The sequence below is a fragment of the Lagopus muta genome, chromosome 8 (assembly GCF_023343835.1).
Source record: "Lagopus muta isolate bLagMut1 chromosome 8, bLagMut1 primary, whole genome shotgun sequence".
In the NCBI taxonomy this organism is placed as follows: Eukaryota; Metazoa; Chordata; class Aves; order Galliformes; family Phasianidae; genus Lagopus; species Lagopus muta.
In genome coordinates this window covers 20,355,556-20,366,596 of record NC_064440.1, presented here as the reverse complement: position 1 = coordinate 20,366,596, position 11,041 = coordinate 20,355,556, and the positions used below count along the sequence as shown (strand labels likewise).

General features: G+C 41.0%; 1 protein-coding gene across 3 annotated transcripts in view; it reads left to right on the top strand.

Moving 5' to 3' along the window:
• Positions 1 to 2,574: 2,574 nt before the first annotated feature.
• Positions 2,575 to 11,041, top strand: part of CHN1 (chimerin 1) — a 145,207-nt gene continuing 136,740 nt past the window's right edge. The window contains exons 1-2 of one of the 3 annotated variants that reach the window (XM_048954041.1): positions 2,575 to 2,705; positions 6,173 to 6,213. The gene's annotated coding sequence lies outside the window, so the exon portion shown is untranslated. Of the gene's footprint in view, positions 2,706 to 2,773; positions 2,949 to 6,172; positions 6,214 to 11,041 lie in introns of those variants that run through there. The other 2 variants (XM_048954039.1, XM_048954040.1) reach the window with 2 other exon arrangements.

The window sequence follows — 11,041 nt, the reverse complement described above, 5'->3', positions numbered from 1 at the left end:
CCTGTTGCTTGCATTTATTATCTTTCTTATTAGGGCATGACTTCATGTTGTGATTATGACATACCATGTCACAACAGTGACTTCAAGTCAAGAATAATATTTGTTGGAACGTCACTTGTTTGGTGAAGTCAATATGACTTATCCTAGGAAAATCAAAGGATGCATTGACAAAGTGTGAGGAGTTATACTTCTGGCCTTGTTCCTTAACCTATATCAAATTTATCCAGAGCTGTTTCTGTGCACAATTTTGTGGTGTTCTCCACCTCCTATCCCCTAACTAGCTGGCGCATGGAGTTTTGGCACCCCATGGTAGAATGAGCTAAACAATCCTCAAACAGCAATAAGGAAGTTCTGTTTGTATCTGTTGTCTGTTCCACTATGAATTTTGATCACTCTAGTAAAAGCTTTCTGCTTGGTTCTGATCAGTATCCAGGCTGAACTAAACTATTGGTTGACATTGTTCCAAAGCCTTTAGTTGTGGCACATGGGCATTATACTCTTACGTAATTACAGCATTCTTGGCATTACCTAACTAAAAGGGGGAATGTCCAGCTTCCTGATATAGTAAAGAAATGTTTTCTACCTAATTTTTTAATACTAGAATCCAAGCTCTTCTAGTAACAAAATGTCTGCACTGCAAGCTTTGCTTCTCATGGTTTCTATCTTCTAACAACCTTAGTGCATTTAAGGTGTTGTCTGCATTTACAGCAACGTACTGTGTGCTACTGTATACTAATTGGTTGGGTGGCTTTGAATATTAAATAATAAATCTGATCATTCAACAACTGTAAACTGACCTTTGGAATAAGGTGAACAAGCTTATGAGCTTTGCTTTCCTATCTTACCTACTATGAGCTGTAACTAGCCTGTCCTTCACTTGTGGCTCTGATGGGTGCAGTACGCAGGTAAATTCTTTGTTTTAATTTGAACTTAAATACCAAATATGTATCTGCTTAGCCTAACTTGAACACAGCGTAAGAGGCTTCTTCCTCTGTATGTTCTTCAGAGGAAATAGTCATCCTTGTGGAAGGATTAAAAGCTGCTTTGTAAGTATGGAAAGCAACTGCTGATTTTACTCAGGTTTGAGAGTAAAGCATGTAGCACCTTCAAACACTCAGATCTAGCATAGTGTTAGTAGTACTACCCTGTATGACTAGGTCTGGAAATGATTTGGTTTGGAGGGGATAGTAGGAGGTAAAGCATGTTGTAGCTATCATCTGTGGTTGTGCTCACACAGTGTTGGTCCTTTTTTAATGCACTTATTATAGTTTATTCTCATAAGCTGTTACAGAGGTGACATGCAGTGTATTTGCCTTGGATGAAAGGCAGTAAACAATTAGAATTCTAGCCTAAAGTTCATCTTTGTGTATGATGAGACTTTCTTGAGGTTTAGCTGTGTGGTTAGTATAGGGAGAAGTTCTGGCTAGCTATTCTGGAACTTCAATAAGGAAGCTGCCCAAATCATGGCAATTACTGAATGAACATCCTATCTTTTCCATTGTGGCTCACGCTGTCAGTGTGATCCCTATGATAAGCTTTGTCTGAAAGGCAGCATGCACTTCACGTGTGCGACCTGTCCTAGAAGTAGCATCTCTCCAGGTTTGACTGATTTTTTTTTTTTTTTTTTAATAGCTCTTATGCTGCTGAACACGGTCCAAAATTGCTAATTATAAAAGTAATGTCAAATTTGGATTAATTGGATCTCATTGTTAGACAAATCATGGTTTTACAAAACATGGAAACAAGCCTTCATGCAGGAAGTTATCTTCCTCATTGGCAGTATTGTCCTCTTAGGTGCTTTGTGAGGGAAACTTTTAGCTGCATAGAGGAGCAAAATCTATTCCTTTCTGTAGCATCTCACATTTGAGCCATTTACAATGCTTACTTAGGAGTAATTCTGCCTTAAATTAAGTGGTGTTGTGGGGATTTTTCTATCCTACTGTATCTCAAAAAAATTTCCAGTGCAGTACAGGGCCAACAAAGCAATTACAAAAAATGAAGTATCCTGTATTTTCTTGTCCAAATTCAGGGAAACAATGAAATTAAATGTTGTAGAATTCGATTATGCTACTGGTACAAATACTTCCTTTTAAAGAAGCTTTTTTGTTATTTGTAGTGTTAGATGCCATATGTTGAATAGAGCTCCTACAAGGTCTGGTTATCCCAAGGCTTGGCTGTGATGTGCTTGGAGCAATGTCACCGAGCACAGCCCCTGCAGCAGCTCCCTGCAGGACAGACTTCGAGGGTGAGTTTCTGTGGAAGTCCTCTGAGCCGTGTTGCCGGGTGGGCCGGGCGCTGTTCGGCTTGGCTGTCCTGGCACGTGTGCTGCCTGGATGCGGACACTGGAACGCGAACATCCTTAGCAAGAAGGAGTAGGGCTGTAACTGCTCTGAACGCCGGACGGAAGCGTCGCGCCTATCTCTGCCTTGGAGCCGCCGCCGTGCTCGGTGCGGTCACCCATCCGAGCGGCACCCACTTAGCCGCGGCCACACCCGGACACCGGCCGCTTCCGGCCACACAGGCAGCCGCGCCCGCCCCGTCGGCGGCACCAAACCCGCGGCGTCTCCGCCCTTCGCCCCGCCCCTCTGCACCACGTGACCTGCGTTCCACTGGGCCCGCGGAGATGTCGGCGGCACTCTCGCGAGAAGTGACGGAAGCCTGCGGGGGACCCGGCCTTTCATGTGCGGCGCGGCCCGCGTTCCCGGGTGAGTTTGTAAACAGGAGCGCGGCGCGGCCGGGAGAGGCGCCGGCCGCGCCCGGGTCTGGGCCGCGGGGAGCGCCCCGAGGGCGGAAGGGAGGGAGCGACCCCGCTGAGCGGTAGGCGGGGGTTCCCGGGAGGCGGTAACATGGCGCCGCGGCTCCGCGCCGCCGCAGCCCCCTCCCCCAACGCGGCCTGAGGCTCCCGCCGTCCCTAGAGCCGGGCGGGAGGGCGCCCGGCGCCGCCGCAGGTAGGGACCGAGCGGGCGGGGGCGGCGGGGCGGAGGCTGCGCCGGCTTTCCCCTCGCCTGCGGCGGCCCCGGGCTCGGCCTGAGCCCCGGCCCCGAGGGGGAGGCCTCTGCGCGTCCGTTCGCGGCTCCGGGGGGTGCCTCGGGCTCTGCGGTGGGGAGGAGGGGGAGAGCAGCTCTTGTGCGGGCGGTGCCGCGGCCTGTGCCTCCGGGGTTATCCTAATGAAAGGGCACCGGAGGTGTCAGCGGATTAAAAACAAGCGGCACGGCGCGGGCCTTCAGGCACTGATGGCTGCACGGTGTTTCGGGCACAGATGTTCGTGCCCCCGTGCCGTGTGATTGTGGGTTTGGGGTACGGGTGGCATCGTGTAGCTTTGTTCGTGCTGCAGTCTTCCTGCACCCCGGTGTTAGGTGGGGGTTACATCGGTGAGTTTCCTTCTCTTCAAATAAAGGTGCTGTCACTTGCTTCATAGTGGGATAAAATACTCTACTAGAGCAGGAAATTGTGAATCATCTGCTGCTTTGCAAACAGCTAATGCGAAGTGAATTTTCTCCCACCTCTCCTTTCTCTTGTGCCTTTTAGAATGTCTTTGTTGTCACCTTGTCATGCTGTACTCAGAGCTGTGAATCTCTTCTCTCAAGCTCTTGCTGAGTGTAAAGTCACATAGACTTGGTTAAAACACAAGAAAAGACAAAAAGATAAAAAGGAAAAAAGCAAGTGTGTCTGAAGTTAGGGTTGAGTAACCGCTGCGTGTGCATTAGGTGCTCCGTTCAACTTTGGATCATATGATGAGGAAAACTTTGTGGTCCTTCATTTTCAGTGTGGTAGATGTGTCTTCAGACTCCTAATGAACCATCAGTTATTCTCTGTTAATGAAAGCCTGGTTACAGGCATCATTTCAGAGGCACAAACTAGTGGTGTTCGCTCGGATTCTCTTTTACTTACTTGCCAATTGAAGCCTTATTGAAAAAAAAGCAAAAAACAAAAAAAAAAAAACCCAGCAGCTTTGTTATAAACTGCTTTTTATCATGCATCTAAAGAAATAAATTAAAAAAAACTTTGTGTGCACATGGGGTGAAGTTGCTTTCAAAAAAACTCAGTGATGAGTTTGTTTTGCAGTTGATAGTGCATGCTGACACCTAAGCAGCTAGTTGGGTCTTTGATCTTTTTCTGTGTGTAGTCGGATTTCCATCCTCACTTGAATTTTAGAAATACAAACATCGGTACATCTTTTTCCAGAAGATTCTTAACTGTGCAGTGTAAAACATAAAGTGCTTTCAGGTCCTGAATTAATCATGCATAACTTGATGAATAATTTTTGTTTTCATGCTACTTCTCTTGTGTTTTTGTGACAGCATTGAGCAGACTGAAATAAGGTATTCTTTTAATCTTATTAATTGGGGCCATCTACTGCCTGAAATTCCTTTCCATCAGCTATTCTTTCTTTCCCCCCACCATCAATTTTTTTAAACTTACAAATGCACGTTTAAAGCTCTGAGAAACTTTACATTCAAAATTTCTCTTATTTTTGCAACATTTAAAAATGATTTGGAATTTCTGTATTAAAATAATGCACTGACTGTTTTTAGAGGAGTAAACATGATTCAGTAGCATTAACTTCTCTCTGTAATAATGAATAGACTTCAAGTTATCATGTCCTGCGTAGCTTAAGTGTGTTTGTTTCAAATCAATAGTGTGCACTCTGCGACCCTGAATGTAGCTAGTGATAGGAATACAAGTCGATACTTTATAACTATGCAATAGCTCATATTTTTGTTTCAAGTTGGTGCCGCACTGTATCTGATTGATTTTTGTGTCAGTTGCTGTTCAGCAGGAGCTCGACCTCAGAACTTTTCTATTAGCTCTAGTTCAGACTGGAGATTGTCTTGGGTAAGTTAATGGGAACAATGTAGCGTGTTTCCATTTCTGGGTGAATGCCAGTGGTCATTTACCTTGTTGCTTATAGGAAAAAAATACATCACTGTTTTAATGAGCTATGAGAGTGCTTCAGTGGTGTAGTCCTCGGTATATTTAAGGATTTTAAACCAAACCCTTAATTATTGTGTGCAGTTAGGTACCCAAAGGATACCATCTGTAAAAATGAAGTACCTTTGTTAAGATTTTTTTTTTAATTTGCTGAAAATAAAGTTGCAAAAACTAGATTTATAATGTCTGTTAGGTGATGGACAGTATTAAAGCTTTCACACTTAAGTAATTGAGCTGGTGAAGGCGTAAAAGCTAGTATCTTGCTAAACAAGTTGCAGAAAGATCTGGGGAATATTAATTCCTATATATTTCCTTTCTGAGGGTTCCCTGACTTTCTACTTGTCTGTAAGAGCTGTATTCACATAGCACAAGCTTCCACTAATCCAAGCCCTCTGAGAAATATCCAAGCCAGGCAGCTGACATTGGAGCTGTTGTATTCAGCCAGCAGGAATTGTTAGGTCTAGTCGTGTCTCTTTTCCATCAGTGCTCCTGGTTTACCGGAATTGTCCTTTCTTATGCAAAAAGCTTGCTCCTTCTTCAAAACCAAAGTAACTTCATTGGTTTGTTTCCGTGCATGTGACTAGCTGGCCAGTGGATTTCTTGTTCTCATTTGAGATTAAGTCAATCATCTTCACTTCTCACAGATTTTTCCTCTTATCCAGATGTTCTCCCTCTTAGTTATTTGAATTGAATTCTATACCTTCCTCAGTTTGTCTTAGACATCAGTTATAGACAGGTAACTGGCAGCATCAACATTAGGCCTGTTTTTAAAAGAAGAAACATTATTGCAACAGGCATTGCCTTCTTCCTCCCTAGAACTCTCTGAAAGAGACCCCGTGACTTCAAGGAAGTGGAACAACTGCTCTACTAAGCAGTAGAGTGGCAGTATTGAAGAAGGAGCTCCCGTTTTCCTCTTGGCCAGTTCTTGAGGTTCGCGTCCTTTAAAAACTCGGCACTACAGCCTGTAGTTATCTTCCAGAATCTACTGATTCTGTTACAGAATCTGCTTGCTAGTGATTCTACTTCCTTTTTAAGGAGGATTGTTTTGTTTTTTTGTTTTTTTTTTCCCGATTTTTTTCCTCCTTCAGTCTGTTCATTTTTCAGCTTTCGTTTGTTAGAAATGTTAAATTCTGTGGTGGCGTGACAGAAATGCAGTCAGTCAGAACGCTTCTGAAAGCGGTCTGTAATGGTGAATATTAATTACACCACTTCTGCTTCACTTTTCTTTTTTTGCACACAGGAAACTGAAAAGAAAAAGAAAAGTTGTTCCAGTCCTTCTAGGTAAGTGAAGTGATGGCTTTTATTCTAAAATCCAAATGCTGACTTTAACTTTTTACTAAGTGGTAAATTCTACGCACAAACTTTTGGTTTCTCCTGAAAGCAAAATTTGCAAGTCTGAGTGCCCCTGTAGAAAATTTTAGAACTTAGTATTAAACATTAGAGATGATTAAGATATATGGAATTTGATGCTGTTGTCAGGTATCAAAAGTATAAGAAGAACCCGTTGTTTATTTTGATTTGCATTGACTTGCTTGGCTGCATGAGAGCCAGCTCTTTTAATTTTGCAGTTGTTAAGTTTGGAAAAGAAAAACGACTATTTCTTTTTTTATCTAAAGAAGCATCTCTACTAAAATTTTTGTGTAGGCCAAGCAAATTATTAAATTCTCTCTTCAATACCTGTTCAGAGAATGTTATTCTTTAATGCACGAATAAAGTCAGTCCACTTGACCTTAAATGCAAACAAGGAGATGAAGAACTTATACACCTCAAGTAGAACTCATGAGTCGATAAAGACTTTGATAATTTTTGCCCTTGCTCTTTTATGCTTCACTTTTCTTTTATAGGAACTTTAAAGTAAGATCTTATAAGCCTAATGTGAAAGCAATTACTTACTACGATGAGATCTACATTAAAGGCTACTAAGAGTTAATAACTCTATATACAGTCAGAGTTTATTGTGCGATAAAAAGGGGTGCAATCCCAGATCAAATGTAAAGAATAAGAAGAAATGTTTAGTGTGCGTGATTAGTCTTGAGAAAATGCAAACATCTGTAGGAAAATACATCTCTGATGCTTTGACTTAAGCACTTTGTGAGGTACACACCTAGAAGATCCTTAATGCTGATAGGCTACCATAACTCTACTTCGTGACAAAAGCCCAGTTTGTGTTTTATCCCACTTTCTCATTTTTTTTTGAACAAGAATGTATAGCTGTTTCTTGAGATGGAGCCATATGCAAGGGTCACCAAGCTGCAAGACTTGGGTTTGCAACACATGCAAGCAATGGTAGATCAATCAGCTCTTACAGTAGCTGGTAGGCTCAGATTGTCCTCTGTGGGCTGTCCAATTGAGGAATGGGTTGATACCTGCCGGAATGTGCGCTTCTTCTTGCTTTCTGTGCAGCAGAGGAATTGTGAAGTAGCGTTGTTGGTTTTTTTGCCTACCAGATTTTGTTTGTTTACAGTTGTCTTCTCAGCAGATCCTATCTTAGATTTACTTTAAAGGTGTCTTCTTCCATGCTGTTTGTGTCAGCTTTGAAATTACAAGAGGGCAGTCTATTGCTACAGGGTTTAGAATAAGAAATTGCAGGGTAAGTTTGCATAGCTGATGAGCAAATTAGGGCATAAGGGTCTTTTGGCATCCAGCGTGCTTGGTAATGTTGAGAGGCTTTAGCAGCAGCAAGTCTGACAAATCTTTATAGACATGTGTGAATGACTTTGCTCAGCAAATTTGGAGGTATTTTTGCAGGGATTGTTAATGTACATGTATACATTTTAAACAACTATTTAAATGCTTAATAGAAAAAAATTGAATTGAGGTGTCAGTTGAGATTTCCGTGCTTCTGCTGTATGGGGGAATTAAGAGAGAAAACAAAAGAACCTTTACCACTAAAATAAGCCATCGAGACATTGGTCAAGTCTGTGGTTGCCTTTTCTTATAAGCTGTCTACAGGAAGGTATTTTACAGGCAAGCTTCAGAAGAAGCAATAATAGCTTCTTGAAAGTGTACTTGAGGTATTTACTTGAAATCTGATTAAAAATATACAAATGATTGTTGAAGCTGTTTTGTGACGTTTAGATTAATCCTGGTTTGATGTTTTATGGGAACACCTTTATTTTTTTAAATAAGCACGCTGTCAGTGCTTATTTAGATGTCAGTAAATTGCTACTGTACTTATTTTGCTTTATATTAAATGCATTTTAACCGATCGTATTTATTTACAAGTATATAATTTACTTCATTGCTTGCTTTCCAAAAGTGATGAGACTTAGGACATTTAAATGCTTTCAAACCATTCTGGTTTATCTTTGTGTTGAAATGTGGAGCAAATGAGCAGCAAAAATGAGAGATTGTATTGTGATTAAAGTTGTCTGTACTGCTGAGATTATTTGATGCTGTTCCCATGTTCATCTCTGATACTGTTTCTCCTTGAGAATTACGCTGAGAATCTACAGGTTTCTCTGTCTTTCTGAGAGAAGGCATGGTAGCAAGGCTTGTAGAAGAATGTTGTACTTCAGTGGACTATAATAAGAATTCTTTAATTGGAGTATTTGGTTCATCTGAAGAATTAAAGTTGAGGCTGGAGGTTCAAATTCAAATTGAATCACTTCAAGAGCTGTCTTCTTTTTTTCTATGCAACAAGGTTTTTTTGCTTGTTACCTGGCTAGCAAACAAAAGTGCCTATAATTCATCTCTGGCCATTAGGTTTGAAGCTTACATACTTTATTTCTCATTGTGTTGGATGGGGAACATTTTTGTCAAGATGGCATGTAGGATTATTCTTTTGGTATTTAGGGAGAACGTATTTTTTTAATTCTTTTTTTTGTTGTGGTGTTCTCTCTTAGAGCAGTCAGTCTCCAATAGCCTTTTGAAACCAGAGCACACAAAAATGCAGAAGAAAGAGAGGAGGCAGGCAAAGGATGTTTTTTGTGTTGGTTTTTGTTGATGTCTGTTTGTTTCTTGTTTGTTTGTTTTAGCATAGCATCTACAGTTTCAGGTGGTGGGCCATAAACTTAACCACCTGGAGTTTTCTAAAGCTGTTCCAAAGATGTTGAGTCTCATTCTTTTGTTGTACACTACCAAGAATCTGAATCTGTTCTCTCTATAGTAGCACAGTAGGTAGCATTAGAAGGAAAGTAGATTTTTCCTTAGCCTTCCTTTTCTAGGCTGGACAGGTTTGGCTCCTTTGTACTGTTCTTGAACGTAATAATCCAGCCCCATAAGTGTTTTGGTGGGCCCCTACTGGTTTCTCTTTGAGTTGGTTATCTTTTTTGTTTTGAGGGCTCAAAACTGGACACAGTACTCCAGCTGCAGCTCCCTGAATGCCAAGTGAAGGAGAACAGTCACTTCCCTTGATCTGTTTGCTATGCTTTTTCTAATTCAGCCCAGTGTGCTGGTAGCTTTTGGTGCTGCAAGTGATTTGCTGATGAATTGTATTCAGTTTGTTGTCCACCAGGAGATCCAAGTTCTGCCCCAAGGCTGCTTGACAATCATATGGCCCTCAGCCTGCAGTGTAGCATGGAATAATTTTGTTCTAGGTGTGAGCTTTGCATTTGTCTCTGTAATAGGTAAATACAATCCTTACTGGTGTGGCTAGACTAATGAATGTGAGCCCTTTGTTTTCCCATCCTGTCAGATCTGGTTTCTGTTTAGATTTATAATGTCCAAGGTCTTGCTGGAATGGGTGAGTGAACTTATTTTCTCTTTTAAGTTCAAAAAATTTAGCACTTCAAGAGACTTTTTTTTTTTCTTTAGATGTTAGTTGGAATCTCTTTACAAGGCATTATCTCTCAGAATGCCTTGTAGTTTGCAAACAAGTAACAGAAAGTTCAGAATATGAATTTGTTTCCAATTTCTCTCCATGAAGTTATTGAAGAGGACACCACTTTGTTTTCTTTTTCTTTATAAGCAGGGTGTCAAAAATTTCAGGCTTCCCAAAATGTGCTTCCTAAAATGTGAAACCTGGTGACTGCTTAATATGCAAATGCATATTTTGGTAATATTCCTTTAAAAGAGTCAATGGGCAGACAAGAAAAAAATCAATCTTTACAGTTTATGACCTAAGGGAAAAAAAATGCTAACAGTGTGGGTGTAGTAGATTTTTTGTGACTAATACTGTGCACTTTCAAAGATTCGTGTAAGCTGTATTAACAGTTAGAGTGTTGTGTGTGCCCCTTGGTTGATCAAAATCTTTGTCTTTTAGGAGAAAAATAATACACCTTTGGTTTGTTAAAGAAATAACTTTTTGTTTATAATATGTAATTGTGTGTATATTGCAGTTGCATTTAAGTATGTGCTGCCTCACGATCAAGATCTAGCAAAGCTAATTCCTCTTGAGACCTAAAGGAGTCTGTCCCTGCCTGTATGAACCCATAATAAAAACATCTGCTTTACATAGCTGAACAAAGGTACAGTGTTCAGGGGGATGACCTCTCAGTGTCTATTTAAATTCCAGATAATATAAAGGTGGAATCCTAAGGCTTCATTGAGAACAACCTTAGTCATGAAGCCTAAGTCGTGAATATTGAACTTGCCCATGACATTCTTAATACTCTTTAATGTTGATAGTACCATGTTCACAGTTGTAACAGTGCAGTAAATATTTCACCTCTTCAGAACCTTGAGACAGGTTATGAATTCTTTGCAAAGACTGGTGGAGCAATCTCTCTCCTTGATTTGCTTTGGCATCTTGTCTGTAGGACATAAATGTTTCCCTGAGTTGTTAGTGCCAAGGAATCTAAAGGTTCTGGCAGCCATTCGTCTCTTCTGTGATCTCAGTCTCAGAATCCTCATTCTGTTGAATGTATATATTTAGAAGTGACACTGGAATCTCTCTTTCTCTCTCTCTCCAAGATTTGCTTCTTTGCTATTTGGTGCCCATAGCCAAGGACATTGGGCTCTCCTCCTTAAAGTAATATCCAAAATTTTATGCAGTAGTTTTTACTGCTCATCTTAGGCAAAAGGATCAGATAATGTGTCCTCTACACATACAAATTTCTCAGGTATTATGTCTTAGATGATTTGCTTAGGCTTACTTGAACTGCTTTGTCTCTAGTGGTAAATGGTACTCTTAAGATAGTTAAGCAGCCTCCGAAGGCTTGCACCTTTT